The sequence below is a fragment of the Anomaloglossus baeobatrachus genome, chromosome 1, assembly GCF_048569485.1.
Source record: "Anomaloglossus baeobatrachus isolate aAnoBae1 chromosome 1, aAnoBae1.hap1, whole genome shotgun sequence".
Classification (NCBI taxonomy): Eukaryota; Metazoa; Chordata; class Amphibia; order Anura; family Aromobatidae; genus Anomaloglossus; species Anomaloglossus baeobatrachus.
Genome location: NC_134353.1, coordinates 626549778 through 626568583, shown reverse-complemented (window position 1 = coordinate 626568583; position 18806 = coordinate 626549778).

Here is an 18806-nt window from a genome sequence, read left to right as displayed (position 1 = left end):
CCGCTTGGCAATGCGGAGCTTCAGCTCCCTCCATAAGTTTGTTATGAGATTAAGGTCTGGAGACTGGCTAGGCCACTGCATCACCTTAATGTGCTTCTTTCTGAGCCACTGCTGTGTTGCCTTGGCTGTATGTTTTGGGTCATTGTCATGCTGGAAGACCCAGCCACAACCCATTTTTAATGTCCTGGTGGAGGGAAAAAGGTTGTCACTCAGGATTTTACGATACATAGCTCCATCCATTGTCCCATTGATGCGGTGTAGTAGTCCTGTGCCATTAGCAGAGAAACACCCCCAAAACATAATGTTCTTTGGGTCATAGGCAGCATTTCTCTTCCTCCAAACACGGCGAGTTGCGTTAATGCCAAAGTGCTCAATTTTTGTCTCCTCTGACCACAGCACCTTCTCCCAATCACTCTCAGAATCAACCAGGTGTTCATTTGCAAACTTCAGATGGGCCTGCACATGTGGCTTTTTGAGCAGTGGGACTTTGCGGGCACTACAGAATTTTAATCCATTGCGACGTAATGCATTAGCAATAGTTTTCTTGGTGACAGTGGTCCCAGTTGCCTTGAGATCATTAACAAGTTTCCTCCGTGTAGTTTTAGGCTGATCTCTCACCTTTCTCATGATCCTGGATACTCCACGAGGTGAGATTTTGCATGCAGCTCCAGATTGATGTCGATTGACACTCATTTCTTCCATTTTCTTACTATTGCACCAATGTTGCGGGCATGTGGGGCTGCTCGATCGAGACGCTCGGATCCGGGGTCGTTGCGGTGGCTCGAGGGGAAGCCGCATCTGGGCCTGAGCACCCGTCTGTCGCCCGCAAGTGAAAAAAAAAGGGTTTATATATACAGGGGAGGTTTTGTCAGTGACGTCACCTGTGGTGTACGGTGATTGTTGGTGACACTGCCGCTGCCGCTGGAGGCGATGCCCGGGGCTGATGGAGTAGGGCAGCTGGATGTTATCCCCTCCATGGGTAGGGGGGTTGTAGTCCTGGGGCCCCAATATAGGTGGGATGGTTCTATGGAGCGCAATCTTCAGGGTTGGACCGGATGATATTGGTATACTCACAGTTCTGAATAATCCACAGAGAGTCCAAAGGGTAAACCAACTTGACAGGTACCGGTAACCTCTGGCGGGTATGTTCAGATCCCACACCCTGGTACAGCAAACAGGGGTCCCTTCCTCCTGCACTTAGTGTTGTGTCCTAGTTGTTGACTACTCTGAATGAAACGGGGAAATCCACTCCCGGTGATTCTGTATGTTGGGAGCTGTGGCCCACGAGAACTGACCCGTGGGATCTTAGTAGGCAATTGCAAAAACCTATCCCCCTCGTTGGGCTTCCGTCTTGCTCTATCTGGGCCTCCTGTGGGACAAGACCAGAAATCTTGTCCCCTGCTGGTCAATTGGTAAGGTGCGTGAAGCTGTCCTTGCCCTAGGGTCCAGGTACCCTGTCGTGCATGGCCCCTGGACCGAATTCCCACTGTCAATACCGGCGGGCTACAACCCTGCCACGGTCCACTTAAGGTCTCCCGCGACTGGATCTCCGTCGCCTGTGGCCCTGTCTGCCGACTGCCACCTAGCCACTTGTCAGTAGTCCAGGAGCTCCAACCCCTGACTACCCTGTCACTTCACACTCCTCTCTCACAGTTTCTCAATTATTGTCTTGTTCCCTCCCAGGACACCTCAGAACCCCTAGGTGGGCGTCACCATCCGCTTGGCCCCACCCACTAGTGTGTTCCTATTGTCATGGGGGGTGACTAAGGTTTGCTGGCTGATGTTGTGTACCATGGATGTGGGGTTGTGTTGGAGGGCCAAGGAGGAGGGAATCCTGCACCTGGAAGAGGGGTGAAGTCAACTTAGGGTTTTGTAGCCCATTCCAGCCTTGTGCAGGTCTATGATCTTGTCCCTGACATCCTTAGGGTGCGACCGCACTTTGCATTCACCTACTTGCAGTTCTAAACGCACTTTTTCGGCTTAATTGATTTGACCAAAGTTGCCTTTTTCAGAAATTTAGCGCTGAAAACGCATGCGTATTTACCGTGTTTTAGATGCGTTTTCAGCACTTTTTACATGCTTTTTCACCCTGCGTTTTGACAGATGCGTTTTGAAGATCAAGACACTGCTAAATAAAGTTTAAACAGACAAACACAATGAAAAAAGAGAAAAAAAAGGAACACAGAATTTTAGAAATAACTTAGAAAATAGAAATAATGATTAAAATTATAGCGGTAATATACTATTTTTTGGAAAAATAGCAATTTATTATTTTTCTTTAATTTAATTGTCAGATTATGTGTGTGTGTAAAGGGACATATCAAATCATTATTTTAATGTCCAAAAAGCATGCGTTTTGGTAGTCCAAAACGCATGTTTTCTGCACATAAAAAGCAGGTAAAACGCAGGAATTTGTAGGAATCTTGGTTATTGCCATTTCTCATTGACTTCAATGTTAGCAAAACGCACCCAAAATGGCAAAAACAATTGACATGTTGCTTCTTTGAACGCATGGTTTTGGCCACAAAATATGCAAATTAAACGCAGCGTTTAGAAATGCAAAGTGCGGTCTAGAAATCCCCATTTTCCATTGACTTTGCTGGAAAATCAAAATGCATGCCTTTTGGCATGGAAAAGGTGCTTCTCAAAACGGACCTAAAAAGCACCTGAAACGCAGGTGGAAACGCAAAGTGCGGTCGCACCCTTAGAAAGCTCTTTGGTCTTGCCCATGTTGTAGAGGTAAGAGTCTGTTTAATTGAGTCTGTGGATAGGAGTCTTTAAGGGTATGTGCGCACGTTGCGTTTTACCTGCTTTTTACCTGCTTTTTTGCTGCTTTTTCTTCTTCGCTGTTTAATGCCAAAATGGATGTGTTCTTCTATTCAAGCAAAGTCTATGGGAATTTGGGTTTCTTGTTCACACTATGTTGTTCAAAATGCTGCCTTTTTGTGGCAGAACTTTGGTCAAAAACTCAGCTTTTCAAAGAAGCAACATGTCAATTGTTTTTGCCATTTGGGTTTTGCACTGCAAAGCTGAGTTTTTGACCAAAGTTCTGCCACAAAAAGGCAGCATTTTGAACAACATAGTGTGAACAAGAAACCCAAATTCCCATAGACTTTGCTTAAATAGAAGAACACATCCATTTTGGCATTAAACAGCGCAGAAGAAAAAGCAGCAAAAAAGCAGGTAAAAAGCAGGTAAAAAGCAACGTGCGCACATACCCTTAAAGGTTGATAGGGAATGAAATACTTATTTCTCTCTGCAAAATGAAAATCAATTTATATAATTTATACAATGTGATTTTCTGCATTTTATTTTTGATATTCTATTGCTCACTGTTGAAATTAACCTACCCTTAAAATAATAGACTGTTCCTTTCTTTGTCAGTGGACAAACTTACAAAATCAGCAAGGGATCAAATAATTATTTAGTTCACTGTATCACAATACCCATATCTATTATAATGATGGCTGGACCATACAATACATGCACTTTTTACTATTAACCTATTGTACCTCCCCGATTTCCTCATAGACTGGAAGCTTGTGAGCAGGGCTCTCACTTTTCTTCGTATCTGTTGTATTGTGTTACTTTGTAACATCTCATATTGTCTGTAAATGTCCCAGCTTATTTGTAAAGTGGTGCGAAATATGTTGGCATTATATAAATAAAATGTTATGCTTTTCCATATATGATTTCACCTTCGCAAATCCTGGCAGGTGCTTCAGTATCTAAAAGATGCTATGGGCACCTATTTTTGGTCCTATATAACATGACAAAAATACCACACCTAGAGCATGCTTCATTTTGAATATTTCCACTGACTACCCTAAAAAAAAAACAAAAATAAAAACAAAAGAGAATAAAATAGCTGCAAAAATACTATTGTTAATATTGTGTTTTTAGTGCTTGTGGTTAGAAGCTAGCATGTGATCGTCGTATACTCATAAAAGACAGATCTGCAATGTTGTATATTTTTAGCTGTGGCATAGGGAGAATTTCTTGACTCAGGGTGATTTCCTGCTTGGCCGGTATAACATGACAGTTGTCAAATTCAGTCTGTTTTACAGGAGAAATTTCCAACTGCTCATGATGGGAACAAGAAACATTTTGCGCATATATGGACAACTTCCTATCAGCTTTAGACAGCCTATACTTATTGCAACATTTATTTCCAAAATTAGAGCTTGATACATGTGTAAAGGTTTTCGGAGCAACAGTTCTTCATACTTTGCAAAATCCATGCACTGAAGAGTATAACAACTTGGTGTGCTCAACGACAACTGCAATAATAAAGCACTCCACTTCTATCCTAATTTATTTATGTCAATATTTGGCCTTTCAGAATACGCATCTTCACAGAGAAAATGATTTCTTCAGCGAGTTTTGGTAAGTATTACTTTTCCTTGTTCTTGTAAACTCTTAGGCCTCTTTCACTCGTCAGTGATTCTGGTACGTTTGTGCTTTTTTTTCTACATACCAGAATCACTGACATATGCAGACTAGTGATGAGCGAGTATGCTTGTTACTACTCGGTACTCGCACGAGTATCACTGTACTCGGGCTACTCGGCGGGGACCGAGTAATCTCGCGATACTCGTGCTGTACTCGTGGTCTTCATCCCTGCATGTTGGCGCTCTTTTGAGAGCCAGCCCTCATGCAGGGATTGGCTGGCAGACCACTGCAATGCCACAGCCCTGTTAGTTGTGGAATTGCAGTGATTGGCCGGCCCCCACAGTGTGACCGAGCCTTTATACCGGCGGGCGCGCTGTGCTCTGCTCACAGCCATCCAGACAGTCAGTGCAGGGAGAGGGTCGCTGCTTCAGGGAAAGGTTTGCGGCCCTTTATAGTTATTTCCGGAGCAGGGCTGCAAACAGTGTGACCAGAAGTCCTTCTCAGGACTATTCTAGTTGTATACAGGCAGGCAGGGTATAGCCAGGTCGGAGTACAGTAGCAGAGTCCTTCTCAGGACTATTGTTGCTGTATACAGGCAGGGTATAGCCAGGTCGGAATACAGGCTAGTGACCAGAAGAGTCCTTGTCATGACTATTGTAGCAGTATACAGGCAGGCAGGGTATATAGCCATTCCTAGTGGTGACCGTATACCAGCCTTCATCATATCTGGGGCTGGTGTACACAGTCTAAAACAGTCCAGATAGTGTCAGACTTCTCAGTAATTGTCGCTCCTAAAAACCTGTTATGTTCTTATTGCGTCCGTGCTTGCATTTAAAAACCGCACGTGTGTGCCTGTCGGTGGCAGCGTACAGGTGCACTTGTGTGCGTTTTTCACAAACTATTATATAACGCACAAGTGTAGTGTATAATACACGTCAGTCAGCAGTGTCTGATAGTGTCAGACTTCTCAGTAATTGTCGCTCCTAAAAACCTGTTAGGTTCTTAGTGCGTCCGTGCTTGCATTTAAAAACCGCACGTGTGTGCCTGTCGGTGGCAGCGTACAGGTGCACGTTTTGCACAAACTATTATATAACGCACAAGTCTAGTGTATAATACACGTCAGTCAGCAGTGTCTGATAGTGTCAGACTTCTCAGTAATTGTCGCTCCTAAAAACCTGTTATGTTCTTATTGCGTCCGTGCTTGCATTTAAAAACCGCACGTTTGTGCCTGTCGGTGGCAGCGTACAGGTGCACTTGTGTGCGTTTTTCACAAACTATTATATAACGCACAAGTGTAGTGTATAATACACGTCAGTCAGCAGTGTCTGATAGTGTCAGACTTCTCAGTAATTGTCGCTGCTAAAAACCTGTTAGGTTCTTATTGCGTCCGTGCTTGCATTTAAAAACCGCACGTGTGTGCCTGTCGGTGGCAGCGTACAGGGGCACGTTTTGCACAAACTATTATATAACGCACAAGTCTAGTGAATAATACACGTCAGTCAGCAGTGTCTGATAGTGTCAGACTTCTCAGTAATATTTGTCGCTCCTAAAAACCTGTTAGGTTCTTATTGCGTCCGTGCTTGCATTTAAAAAATGCACGTGTGTGCCTGTCGGTGGCAGCGTACAGCTCCATATTGTCCCTGGATAGAGATGTGCATGAGGGCCTCAAAACATTGTTCCCATTGCAAAGGAGCGGGTCTCCTGTCGTTGTAATGCCCATTCTGAAAGAATGGGCGAAAAAATTTACCACTGGGGGTATACCTGAAACAACGGCCTAACTATTGTAACGGTCATCATGATGGCGCATGAGGACAAGGAGGAGCAGTCCAGCGATTAGCCAAAGTCCAGAAGTGTATTACCATGGGTGAGTGGAGGTACATGGCAAATTCCCGTTACAAACTTTAAATTCCGCTGTCATTTGCTGGTGGTGTGGTGAAGTCTGGCCCAATCCAACCCTTGTTCATCTTGATCAGAGTCAGCCTGTCAGCATTTACAGTTGACAGGCGGGTGCGTTTATCTGTAATGATTCCACCTGCGGCACTAAAAACACGCTCTGACAAAACGCTAGCGGCAGGGCAGGCCAGGACTTCCAAAGCGTAGAGAGCCAATTCATGCCACGTGTCCACCTTGGATACCCAATAATTGTAAGGCACAGAGGAATGTGGGAGTACAGTTATGTGATCTGCAAGGTACTCCTTGAGCATCTGGGCAAACTTAGGATTTCTTGTGGCACTACCCCGCACCTCAGGGGCTGTGGTATGTGAGGGGCTGAGAAAACTGTCCCACATTTTAAAGACTGTTCCCCTACCTCTGGCGGATTGGACTTGTGCCCCTCTCGGCTGTACGCCTTGGTTGTCCACTGATTCCTGACCTATGCCGCTAGCGTTTTGTGAGGGGAATGCTTTGCCTACTTCCGTGACTATGGCCTTCTGTAACTGCTGCATTTTGCCTGACCTCTCCATCTCGGGAATAAGAGACATAAAGTTCTCCTTTTAGCGTGGGTCTAACAGTGTTACCAACCAGTAATGATTGTCGGCCAAGATGTTCTTAACGCGAGGGTCACGAGACAGGCAGCTTACCATAAAGTCAGCCATGTGTGCGAGACTCTTAACAGCCATCACTTCAGTATCCTGACCAACACGATGACTGAACATGCTGTTCTCTTCCTCCTCCTCCTCCTCCTCCTCCTCCTCCTCATCATCTACCCTGTCCTCTGGCCAGCCACGCTGAACCGAGGATATGACTGCATGTCATATCCTCAATTTGGCCAGAGAGTTGCTCCATGTCTTCATCCTCCTCCTCGTCATAGTCCTCCACTGCACGTTGGGATGAGACGAGGCTGGGCTGTGTGTTATCACCCACACCCACTACTGTTTCTTGCTCAAACTCATCGCGCTCCGCCTGCAATGCATCATGGTTGTTTTTTGAGCAGAGACCATTTTAGAAGGCAGAGAAGCGGTATGGTGACGCTAATAATGTCGTCATCACCGCTCACCATCTTGGTGGAGTCCTCAAAGTTTTGGCGGATGGTACATAGGTCGGACATCCATCTCCACTCCTCAGGTGTTATGTGTGGAGTTTGACCCATTTCCCGACGGCTTAGGTGATGCAGGTACTCAACAACTGCCCTCTTCTGCTCACATATCCTGACCAACATGTGCAGAGTTGAATTCCAACGCGTGGGGACATCACACACCAGTCTGTGAGCCGGAAGATGCAAACGCCGCTGAAAGCCGGCAAGGCCGGCTGAAGCAGTAGGTGACTTTCGAAAATGTGTAGACAGGCGGTGAACTTTAACCAGCAGATCAGACAGCTCTGGGTATGACTTTAGAAACCGCTGAACCACGAGGTTGAGCACATGGGCCACGCATGGAACATGTGTCAGCTGGCCTCGCCTCAAAGCCGCCACCAGGTTCCGGCCATTGTCACACACGACCTTTCCTGGCTTTAGGTTCAGAGTTGGGAGCCAGTGATCTGCCTGCTGTTTCAGAGCTGTCCACACCTCTTCTGCATTGTGGGGTTTGTCACCTATGCAGATTAGCTTCAGCACTGCCTGTTGCCGCTTCGCCGAGGCAGTGCTGCAGTGCTTCTGTGTCGCCCTGGACAAGCCAGGGGCCACAGAGCACAACACTTAAACACCCCACACTCCCTGCAGGCATATCATAGTCAAAACACAAAATCCTTGTTGCCTTCCCCAGGGGCTGTTGTCCACACCAGGGGGTGGAGCCAGGCGGTTGGTCTCCACCCACCAAGGAGGAGGGAAAACACAGGCAGTGAGAGTTAAGCTAAGGAAGTGGAAGGAGGAAAGTAGTAGAGAGGAGAAAAGTGACAGCAAAGAGCCTGAAGTTGGTCCGGGTGTGTGGCCCGGACAGGACAGCAAGGTTGGCAGGATGTGGTGACCGTCTGCAGTGGAGGCCGATTGGAGTCTGCCGTAAGGACCGTGGACGGGTGGTGACCCGGCCGTACCGGACCGGTATACAAAGAGAAGCCAGCACCATTGGCAGAGGACTTTCGGATCCCGGCAAGGCTTGGTGTCGCCGTGAATTTGCCAAATCCGTTAGTGAAGGGGACCTCAGGGTTTCCAAACAGCCAAGTCCCGATAGAAGGCAACCGTCCAACCGTGAAGGGGAGACACCGCCACCGCCAAGGGCAACCGTCTCCCAGGGCCAGCGCCTGTGGGCAAAAGGGGCTCCTCCGGCCCATATCCAGGTCGGGGAGCGGGTTACCGGTGGGAAACCATCACTACCAACACTTAACTTAGGTGCAGGGAGAGACAGTCATCACTAACCTGCAGGGAGGAACAACCGCAGCCGTCCGAGGGACCCGTCCATCCAGCCACTTGTTTTACCGTGAACTGTGTCATCATCATTGGGCTGAGTGAGTACCTCCGTGCCGTGCGGCACAGCGCTGCCCCTGCGACCCTGCACCTCATCAGGCCCCGCAACCCGCCTGTCATCCATCTCTACCCCATCACCGGGCCCCGGGACAACCAACCCCCCTACCCACGGAGGGGAGAAATAACAACAAAGCTGCTCCCTGTCACAGGCTCCCGGGATCCCCGTCCAGAGCAGCGGTGGTGTCCACACAATCACCACAACCGTGGGTGGCGTCACGGACAATATCCCCAAAACCCAAACCACCCCTTTTCACTCACGGGCGAGGAGCGCCGCTCGAGTCCCCGGGATCCGGCCATCGCTCGAGCCAACGAGCAGCAGCAGCCGTAGAGCAGCGGCAGCCGGACCCGAGCAGTGGGAGAGCGCAGCGTCCCCTCCTCCGCCCGCGACACTTCCAGCTTGGGACTGGTGTGGAGGGTAAAGTGGATGAGGATGCGCAGGAGGAGGAGGAGGCTGAGGAGCATGACATTCCGGAGCTGTAGAGTGTGTGTGAAACCCTGACTGAGGTAGGGCCTGCAAAACTTGGTGTGTGAAGGACGTGTTCCGTCCCTCGCTCAGACTGGGTCCCAGCTTCCACAATATTAACCCAGTGTGATGTCAACGAGATGTAGCGGCCTTGCCCACATGCACTTGTCCACGTGTCTGTGGTTAGGTGGACTTTGGCTGAAACAGCGTTGTTCAGGGCACGTGTGATGTTTTGTGACACGTGGTTATGCAATGCGGGGATGGCACACCGGGAGAAATAGTGGCGGCTGGGGACCGAGTAACGTGGGACAGCTGCCACCATCAGGTCGCGGAATGCTTCTGTCTCAACCAGCCTAAAAGGCAACATTTCCAGCACAAGCAGTCGCGAAAAGTTAGCATTTAGAAGTGTGGCATGTGGGGCGTTGGCAGTGTATTTGCACCTGCGTTCAAAGGTTTGCTGAATGGATAACTGAACGCTGCGCTGGGACAAGGACGTGCTTGATGATGGTGTTATTTCTGCGTGGGCAACTGCAGGTGCAGGGCCGGAGGAGGCTTGTTCGCGGGCAGCATGGACAGGGGATTGGCTCGCATGCACAACAAGCAAAGACGTAGCAGTGACATCAGCAAGCACTGCTCCTCGACTCTGTTGTACATCCCACAAAGTCGGGTGCTTGGCTGACATGTGCCTGATCATGCTGGTGGTGGTCAGGCTGCTAGTTTTGGTACCCCTGCTGATGCTGGCATGGCAGGTGTTGCAAATGGCCTTTTTAGAATCATCTGGAGCCAACTTAAAAAACTGCCAGACTCGGGAAGACCTAACATTTGTTCAGGCACCTTGTGTCGTGTTGTTCCGGGGAACAGTTGCCTGACATCTGCCTGGGGCCACCACCCTGCTTCTTACTGCCTGTTGGGATGCTACGCCTCCCTCCCCCTGTGCACTGCTGTCCTCGCTCTGCATATCCTCCTGCCAGGTTGGGTCAGTTACTGGATCATCCACCACGTCGTCTTCCTCTTCCGCACCCTGCTCCTCCTCCTGACTTCCTGACAATTGTGTCTCATCATCGTCCACCCCTTGTTGAGACACGTTGCCAACTTCGTGAGAACGTGGCTGCTCAAATATTTGGGCATCTGTACATACAATCTTGTCATGGCCCACTTCAACAGGAGCTGGCGAGAGGCCAGAATGTGTGAATGGAAACGTGAACGAACAGCTCTTCCGAGTGTCCAAGTGTGGGATCAGTAATGTCCGTGGACGTGTACTCGGCCTGGTGGTAGGAAGGAGGATCAGGTTCTGAAATGTGCGGTGCAGTATCACGGCTACTGACACTTGACCGTGTGGAAGACAGAGTGTTTGTGGTGGTGCCAATCTGACTGGAAGCATTATCCGCTATCCAACTAACAACCTGTTGACACTGGTCTTGGTTCAAGAGCGGTGTACTGCTGCGGTCACCAAGAATTTGGGACAGGACGTGCGAGCGAGTAGATGTGTCCCTTTGTTGTGGCGAAATTAGAGCTTGCACACGACCTCGGTCTCTGCCTGCACCACCATCACGTCCACTTCCTTGTTCGTTGACAACGCCCTTGCGCATTTTGCAATGCTGTGCTGATGTGTATTCACTAGACTTGCGCGTTATATCCAAGTTTTTGCAAAACGCACACAAGTGCAGCGGAAAGCTGCCACCAACAGGCACACACGTGCGGTTTTTAAATGCAAGCACGGAGGCACTAAGAACCTAACAGGTCTCTATCCAGGGGCAACGTGGAGCCTCCCAATTTTTGGCTGCCCTGCCTAAGGGCTATACTACAATAGACCCACTTCCTTACAATGGGCACTTCAGGTTTACAGGCCCTCATGCACGTCTCTATCCAGGGACAACGTGGAGCCTCCCAATTTTTGGCTGCCCTGCCTAAGGGCTATACTACAATAGACCCACTTCCTTCCAATAGGCACTTCAGGTTTACAGGCCCTCATGCACGTCTCTATCCAGGGACAACGTGGAGCCTCCCAATTTTTGGCTGCCCTGCCTAAGGGCTATACTACAATAGACCCACTTCCTTACAATGGGCACTTCAGGTTTACAGGCCCTCATGCACGTCTCTATCCAGGGACAACGTGGAGCCTCCCAATTTTTGGCTGCCCTGCCTAAGGGCTATACTACAATAGACCCACTTCCTTACAATGGGCACTTCAGGTTTACAGGCCCTCATGCACGTCTGTATGCAGGGTCATTGGTGAACCTCACAATTTTGGACTGCCCTGGCAAAGGAAAATACTACAAAGACTCAGTTCCTCAAAATGGGCACATTAGACTCAGAGGCCTTTATGTACGTCTCTTCTCAGGGACATCGGAGTGCCACACAATGTGTTACGTAAAATCTTTCATGTATTAATCTCAAAAAGTAACATACATTAGCTCTATCTCACTATTGGGTATGTGCCCTTAACATTTCCGCCATGAAAATTCATTTTGGTGTCATTTTGGAAGGTTTTCTGGTGAGTCCGTAAAAATGGCGTAAAACGCGGACAAAATTGTTCACAGCTGTGACTTTTGAGTGATAAATGCTTCAAGGGATCTTCCCCATGCTGTTGCCATGTCATTTGAGCACTCTTCTGAGACTTTTGTGCCATTTTTAGGGTTTCTACATGCTGCCGGTGGTCATTTCACAAAAATACTCGGGTCTCCCATAGGATAACATTGGGCTCGGTGCTCGGGCCGAGTACACGAGTATCTTGGGATGCTCGGCCCGAGCCTCGAGCACCCGAGCTTTTTAGTACTCGCTCATCACTAATGCAGACCCATTATAATCAATGGGTCTGCTCACACATCAGTGATTTTTCACTGAACGTGTCTCCGTGCGGCGTACCAGCGTGTCCGTGATTGCCGCACGGAGACATGTCCATTTTTTTCTGGCACCACTGATGTCCCACTGACCACGCAGTGGTGTGATCCGTGAAACACGTGCCAGAAAAAAATGTGCATATAAAATAAAAATCATTTTTACTCACCCAGCTCCAGCGACGCTCTGTGCAGTCTGTTCTGCCTGCTGCTTCTGAGCCGGCTCATTACTGTCGTGCATATTCATGAATGCACGACACAGCCGACCCAGAAGCAGCTCCTGCGGGGGTCAGCGCCGGCCGGATGCTGCACCGCGGGAGCGTTCAGCACCATGGAGAGCGGGAGCAGGCACAGGTGAGTTAATCTCTATGTGCAATCACAGACCACGGAGAACGGAGCCCGGAGATTGCACATAGACAACCCACGTGTGCCGTGAATCACGGCACACGGAGGGCCATGTGCGTGTTTTTCACATCAGTGAAGAACGTCTGTGTTTTTCACTGACGTGTGAAACGGGCCTTAGGCTGAGACCGCACTTTGCTTTTTACCTGCTTTTTACCTGCTTTTTCAACTGCAGCGTTTAATGCCAAAATGGATGTGTTCTGCTTTTCATGCAAAGTCTATGGGAATTTGGGTTTCTAGACCGCACTATGCAGTTCAAAATGCTGCCTTTTTGGGGCAGAAATTTGGGCAAAAACTCTGCTTTGCAGTTCTAAACGCAAATGGCAAAAACAATTGTCAATTGCTTTTGCCATTTGCGTTTAGAACTGCAAAGCAGTTTTTGCCCAAATTTCTGCCCCAAAAAGGCAGCATTTTGAACTGCATAGTGCGGTCTAGAAACCCAAATTACCATAGACTAAGCTTGAAAAGCAGAACACATCCATTTTGGCATTAAACGCTGCAGTTGAAAAAGCAGGTAAAAAGCAAAGTACGGTCTCAAACTTAGGCTATGTGCCCAAGGTGCTTTTTCTTTAGCACAAAAAAGTATGTCTTGGCAGGAAAAAAAGCTGCTGCAAAAATGTGCTTTTTTTCATACATTTTTGTGTTTTTTCATGCTCTTTCACATGCTTTATTTCATGCTTTTTTGTGCTTTCTTCTGTCATGGCACCTGATGGGTTCAGGTACTGTACCCCCATGCTCACCGCCGGGCCTCCAGCTGATGTTACAGCCAGGACCCGGCTCTCTCTGCTCAGAGCGATGCTCACGCTGCTTTTGGCTATTTGTAGCACCAGAGATAAGGGGGTACTCAGAACCGGTCCAAGGGGTCACCTCTGGCGAGGGGATCATGGTGTCATGACCCGGTCTGTGATCCCTGGTTCCACAATAGAAGGAAGGTTATGTACGAGACGCCACCCGTGGGATGTGATCAGAGATGACCACCGCTGTTGCAGAACCTCCGGGGTGATGGATGGCAGCTTGAGATGGGATGGCTCCCCACGGGTAGAGCCTTCTCCCCGGGGTATTGTTATGTCTGTGCAGGGTTCAGGGTTTCTCCCACCCAGCCAGGCCATTTTTGGTTCCCTTATCTGCACTGTGTGTGGCCCTTCTGCTGTATAAACTAGACAGCCGGCCCTGTTCTCCTCCCCGGTACCGACCTGACAGGCAACTCGAGTCCTTACTTGTAGTGTTCCTGAACTCTGCTGTGTTGCTGTGTCTGTGGTACAGATGAAGAATGTGGAATCTTCACTTCTCCGGTATTAACTGCATGGTATGTAACCTGCACAGTCTTGGATCAGGTATCCATTCTGTGCACTCCACTGGGGTGAGTTCTGCAATACTTTTTCTCCCAGGTATGTTCCTTTGTTTTATCTGTCTCCTCTCCTCAGATCCTTGGCGTAGGCCTGGAATTGGTCAGCGGACCCTGTGGTGAGCTTGTTCCAGCTCCAACCTACAGGTTCTTCTTCCTCAGTCCTCCTGGGAACTGAACTGACCACATCCTCTCCACAACAGAATACATAGGGAAGAAGCTTGGTCTCCCCCTTCTGGCCTGGAGGTCTTGGTGCTATGTGAGGAGTTAACCCTTTGTGTTGTTACTGTGGCACATGAACCCTGGGGTGCCACATTCCCCCTTAGTGAAAAACAGTACTCCAGGACAGTGAAAGAAATAAACAAACAAGTTATCAACAACAATGTTATACATACAGAGTCCCAAAAGGAAAAGTACAAAATCCCATAAAGTTCAACAAGAGTCCAAAAGGTACAAAAAGCAGTCTCTCCAGGGCTTAGTCTATTGTCTCCGGGGCTGGTGAAGATACACACCCAGTCTTTACCACAACCAGTCCTGTGGTAGGTATGGTCCATATTTAATAAAGAGGAAACTGTTCAAGGCTATGTAAGTGTTCATACAGAATAGTCTCTGTAGGTACTGGCCTTACGGGTCTCAACGTTGCAATCATATAAAGATTTCAATAACCAAACGCTTCTTACAGGTGTCTCTACCCTGGTCGTAAGTGCAGTAGGCCTCCCGGCCCTTGGTCAAGTTGTAACTCTCCGTGCTGCCACCTTACACCACTCTTCTCTCACCCTTTCTGCACACTAAACTGTTACGGGTTCTCATGTAAACATTATACCATATGTACATTTTATATGCAATTTCACATTAGTCTCTATATCTTGCTGGTATCGGACCCTGGGTACTACGCTGTGACCTGCGTACTGCTGGTGTACCGGGTGTACTTAGCATAATGGTGTGGGTGGAAGTGCACCTATTTGATGTTTCTGGTAATTATGAGGATGGGGGACTGACTGTAGGACTGGCAAGCCCACTGGGACCAGGGTTCTGTCCTTCCTCTAAGGGTTCAACTTCCAGTTCTTCTTGTCTTGGGACTTCTTGTGGTACAGGTTCTGATGCTGGTTCCACCACTTGAGGGAAGACGATCATCGGGACTACTACTGCCCCATAGTAATTTGGCCAGTTTTTTGGGAAATCTCCTAAGACTGTATGGAACACATCTTCTTCCTTCTTTACAGGTTGTACCTGTACGGGTAAGGTGACTTTTGGTGTCTTCAGGGTTTCAGGATACAATTTGAGTTGATCTCTTGACACGACAGCTGATGTCCTTCTGTCATCCTTACTGACGAGACACTCTTTTTTGGATTATCCAAACTTGATGGTAAGACTGTATATGGGGTAGTTTCCCACTGATTATCCAATTTGTTTGTGTGTCATTTCCTCTTGAAAACTTGGTCACCAGGTTGCAATGGGGTTGCTAGAACATGCTGGTTAAAGGTTCTCTCCTGTCTCCCCCTAGCATGTTGGAGACTTTTCTCTATGCACTCTTGTACTTGGTGATACTGTTGCTGACATAGGGTATCCCAATTGGATTCTTCAACTTCTGCATCTGGCTTCAGAATTCCCATATCTAAATCAATTGGTAGTTTACCGGGTCTTGCACTCATGAGGTAGGCGGGGGTGCAGTTTGTATAACTCACCGTGACATGATTGTACAAGTCCACCAAGTTGGGCAATTTCTCTGGCCATTGATTTCTTTCTGATTCTGGTAAGGTCTTCAACAGGTCAATCACAATATGGTTCATCCTCTCGCATAAGCCATTTGTTTGGGGATGGTATGCTGTTGTGCGGATCTTTTTACAGCCATACATGTTGCAAAATTCTTGGAAGATCTGTGATTTAAAAGCTGGACCTTGATCTGCAAGGACTCGTTCTGGGTAACCATAGGGTCTACAAAAGTATGTCTGGTATGCTTTAGCTGCTGTTTTAGCTGTAAGATCTTTCACGGGTACCACCACTAAGAAGCGTACGTAATGGTCCACGATGGTTAAGGCATAGACATAGCCGGACCGGCTTGGTGACAACTTGACATGGTCTAATGCGACTAGCTCGAGTGGTTGCTTGGTTACTATGGACTGGTGTGGCGCTCTCTGGCTTTGTTGATCCTTTCTCCTGAGGTTGCAAGGTCCGCATTTTCTACACCAATCTTCAATTGATTTCCTCATGCCAACCCAGTAGAATCTTTCTCTTAAGAGAACTTCCAACTTTTTCCAACCAAAATTACCTGCACCGTCGTGATAAGCTTCCAGAACCATCTTGACGTCTCTCTTGGGCACGATCATCTGCCAGACCAACTCATGTGTTTTTGGATTGGTGTGCCTTCTACAGAGCTTCCCTTGGTACAGGAACAATTTACTTCTCTCTTTCCAGACATGTTGTGTCTCAGCTGGGGCATTTTGGTTAGGGTACGCACCTTGTTGTGTAAGCAGTTCTTTAACTAGCCTCACAGCTGGATCGCTGTCCTGTGTGTCAGCCCATCCGTGGTGTGGTAACGGGTTGAGATTTGCCTGCTATTGTTTTTGGTAGACACCTGGTTGATACTGTCCCACCTTAGGACGGTGAAAGGCCGGCAGCTCAATTTCTTCCAGCCCCTCTGGTTCTTCTTCCATGTACTCAGAGTGTGGCATCCGGGATAAGGCATCTGCATTCCCATTCTTGCGGCCTGCCCTGTATTTGATGACAAAGTTGTAGTTTGACAGTCGGGCTATCCATCGCTGTTCCAGCGCACCTTATTTTGCCGAGTCCAAGTGGGTCAATGGATTGTTGTCAGTAAAGATGGTAAATTCTGCAGCTGCCAGGTAGTGTTTGAAACGCTCTGTTACAGCCCAAACTATTGCCAGTAGTTCTAACTTGAAGGAGCTTTAATTCCCAGGGTTCCTTTCTGTAGGCCGGAGCATCCTGCTTGCAAAGGCAATAACTCTCTCTTTGCCTTCCTGCTTTTGAGACAATACTGCTCCCAGTCCTACGTTGCTGGCATCCGTGTACAAAATGAAGGGTTGATGGTAATCTGGATATTCCAGGATCTCTTCTCCTGTCAGTGCCCACTTAAACTTCTTAAAGAACTCTTCTCTCTCATCACTCCACTGGAAAAGGGGATTCCGGGCTGCAGACTTCTTTGACTGTCCTACTAGGGTGTCTTGTAGGGGTGCTGCTAATTTCGTGAACCCTTTTATAAATCTTCTATAGTAGCCCACCAGTCCCAGGAATTGCCTCACCTCTTTCACGCTGGTGGGTCTTGGCCAATCTCTTATCACGGTAATGGTGGGTCTTGGCCAATCTCTTATCACGGTAACTTTTTCAGGATCCGATGCTACCCCTTCTGAGCTCACGACATGTCCCAGGTACTGTACCCTTGGCTTTAGAAGGTGACACTTGGATGGCTTGATTTTCATGCCGTATCCGGATATGGCTTCAAACACTTCTGCCAGGTCTTGTAGATACTGTTCATAGGTCTTGGAGTAGACTATGACATTATCCAGGTATAGGAGGACAGTTTCGAAGTTCTTATGTCCTAGGCAGCACTTTATCAGTCGCTGGAAGGTACCGGGCGCATTGCAGAGTCCAAACGGCATACAATTGAACTCAGAGGCCCATCGGCATGGTGAATGCTGTCTTCTCCTTGTCAGCCTCTGCCACAGGAACTTGCTAATACCCACTAGTCAGATCTAGGGTGGAAAAGTAAGTAGCGGATTTTAATGCAGCCAATGACTCTTCTATCCTAGGTAACAGGTATGCATCCTTGTGTGTAATGCGGTTGATCTGTCGGTAGTCTACGCACATCCTCATGGTCCCATCTTTTTTTTTAACTAGCACTAGTGGGGCTGCCCAGGGGCTACAGCTGTCTCTTATTACCCCTGCTTCTTTCATTTCTTTGAGCATGTCTTTGGCGCATTGGTAGTGAGCCGGTGGTACTGGTCTATACCTCTCCTTTATGGGTGGATGGTCACCTGTGGGTATAGTGTGATCTACCCCTTTGATCTGCCCAAAGTCTAACGGGTGTTTGCTGAATATTTATCCATATTCTTTCACTACCCGGTATACTCCATGCTTTTGATGGGACGGTGTAGAACCGGTACCTACATGCAGCTTTTGGCACCAATCCTCCAGCTTTCCCTCTGAGCCATTGTCCTCTGCCTGACTTGATGGGCTCAAGCGCTCAACGGTGGTGATGGCGTTGTAATCAACTGTATATAGCTTAGACATGGTCGCATACTTTGGTAGGGTGACCTCATCTTCCCGGCAATTTAGAAGGCGTATTGGCACTCTTCCCCGATATACCTCAAGTACTCCCCTGGCCGTCAGTACAGTGGGCCTACTGTCCAAGTACACAGGTTCTACCAGGGCCTGATAGTCTTGACCTCTGAGGCCTATTGCGGCTCTACACCAGACCAGCATTTCCGTTTTGGGAGGAATTACAATGGGTATTGGGTCACTTACCCTTGCACTGCCAATTTCACCTCCTGACATTTCTACCTGCTGCTTCAGCATCATGGCTTTAATCTCCTTCTGCAGGAGTCTCTATTGCCCGGGTTAGGCAGTCTCGGCAATCTGCTGCAAGACAGTAATTATCTTTCCAAAACAATTTTCAACTACATTCATTCCTAGCAGCATAGTTGGTTCACGTTCTCGCCGGTCAACATCAACAATGACAATACCCTGGCTCTGCAATTCTACTCTCCCAATCTTAATGGTCATTTCTCTGAAACCAACCTGTGGTACTAATTCACCATTGCTAGCCTATATATTCAATGCAATGTTAGATGGACCACTGATAACGTCTGAATCAGCCCAGTACCCCTTATAAAGGACATGCGGAATTGATGTTATTTAGGAACCGGTGTCCAGCAAGGCATTGAACGGAATGCCATCCAGCACGATGGGGATGACTGGACGTCCTCCCACATTCTTGTCATGCCAGGGTGAGGG